Below are 2,235 nucleotides of genomic sequence, written 5' to 3'. Positions count from 1 at the left end.
CGCAACTAACTTATTAAATCATATATTTCATTTAGGCAATAGCGTGGCTCTGCCGGTTGTTCTAAATGAAATATAATGATTTAATTTAACATTTATTTTATGCAGTTATATATTTATATAGTTATATATATAATCATAGGACCATATATAAAATATCGGTGAATTCGGTATTTTCTATAGTGGGAACTATATTATATTAGGTGTGTTTTTAAATATTTTTATTTTCTTGGAACCATTATTTATGGTGGTTTCTTTTGTTTTACTTTTAGTTAAACAATATTGCATAAACCAAGAATAAATCCTCGAGCCTTGACAAAATTTATAATTTGTAAACTTTGTTCTTGCATTTGGTAATCTATAAATTAATAAATTTAAACTTAAAATAACCTCTCTGTGGATCGATCTCGTACTTACGAAATATATTATTTGCAGACAACCTACACTTGGGTGAATTATAATTTAAGTAGTAGCACTGACATAGCTAGCATCAACAGCATTACACTTGGTAAGAACGTCAGTGATGATGATTTGGACAAAAGACAAGTCAACGGAAATTTTTTGGAACTCGAGACTATTTGATTCAGAGTCTATAAATAGAGAAGAAGTTCAGTTTAGTAAATTTCTACAACTCATAAAAAGACTCAAGCTTTCAAGTCCTTGAACTAAAATCATTCAGTTGGGCATACTTTACAAAGAATTGCACATGATCATTAAGGATCATTAAGTGCTAGGATATTACATTACTATAACTCTTTGTATTTGACTACAGTTCGTTTACTGTTATTTATTCAGTTGTGTGTACTAGAAATTTCAATTTGATAGTGTTTAAGTTCAAACTGAACTAGGATTTTGTACATTGCTTGTACTATCCAAAGTTTGCTAGTGCGAGTCTTCCAAAAAAGGAAGAAGGGGTGACTTAGGAGCTTGAGTTCTTTGAACATTCAGAAAAAAACTTGCATACTTTTCACTTTCAGTTCACCATTCAATTTACATATCCAAACCATAAATTGGTTTGTTCTAGTATGTCGGTTTGGATTCCTTCCGCACATATTTGTTAGTCAACAGAGATTAACAAACGAGAATACAAAATTTAGTTGCCAACCTGACGAGACTAATTTTAAAATGGTAATTTGTGTCAATTGTTTATTCAACCCCTTTTTAAACACTTCAATCGATCATATCAATTAGTATCAGAGCGATTCTTATTCTTGGCTCTGGACATTTTTTTTTCAAAATGGATTCATCAGCAAAATCTCAATGTTCTCCAAGGAAGATTTTGATGACTGGAAGAAAGAATTCATGCTCATTTAGCTGCTCAGGATGATGATATGTTGTTCGTTATCATGAATGGACCAATAAAGATATTGAAAGCCAATAAATCAATGGACATCACCAAAGGTGCTCCTCAAATGTTAGAAAAACTAAGAAATGAATGGATGAATGATGACAAGAAGAAATACAGAAGTTTGACAATATCAAGATGAAATCTGGAGAATCAATGTTTGACTTTGATGAGAGAGTCGGTGGAATTGTGTTTGAACTTTGTGCACTTGGAAAAGTATACATCAACCGATAAGGGATCTTGAAGGTATTAACATGACTTCCAAAAGAATGATATATCAAGACTACAACAATGCGTGAATCCAAAGATTGGAACAAGATGGAATTCTATAACTTGATTGCAAACTTAAAAGCTTATGAATTCGAATTGCAATCCAGAGAAGATGATCGGTCTACCTCTTTATTGACTAAGACTCCAACTTCTATGAAACTTGAACCATTAGTTTCAAATGAAAAGTCGACTGAACAATTGGGCAGCGATCCCATGTCACTAATCGTGAAGAAGTTTGACAAGTTTCAAAGGAAGAATCAAGGTAATTTTCAAAGTTCCAACTGAAGATCTTATCAAAATATGGAGTCAACTGATGACTCCAATGCATGTTTCAATTGTGGCAAGACTTACAACATCATAGCAGACTGCCGTAAACCAAGGAAAGACGAGAGGAGATCATCTGAGAAGGGCAAAGATCCATTGAAAGAATGAGATCCAAGGATGAGAAGAAATCTTTTAAGAAAAGTATGACCAGAAAGTGCTGGTGGCCGAGGAAAACAAGTCAAAGTAGGCTAACTCAGACTTTGAGTCGTTTGAATCAAAAGATCCAAGCAGTTCTAGTGATGACAAGGAAGTAAAGTTCTTGATGGCCAATGATGCTGACTTGGAATCCACCACTGATC

This window comes from Primulina huaijiensis, chromosome 18 (assembly GCF_012295235.1).
Source record: "Primulina huaijiensis isolate GDHJ02 chromosome 18, ASM1229523v2, whole genome shotgun sequence".
NCBI lineage: Eukaryota > Viridiplantae > Streptophyta > Magnoliopsida > Lamiales > Gesneriaceae > Primulina > Primulina huaijiensis.
This window is presented reverse-complemented; position numbering follows the sequence as displayed.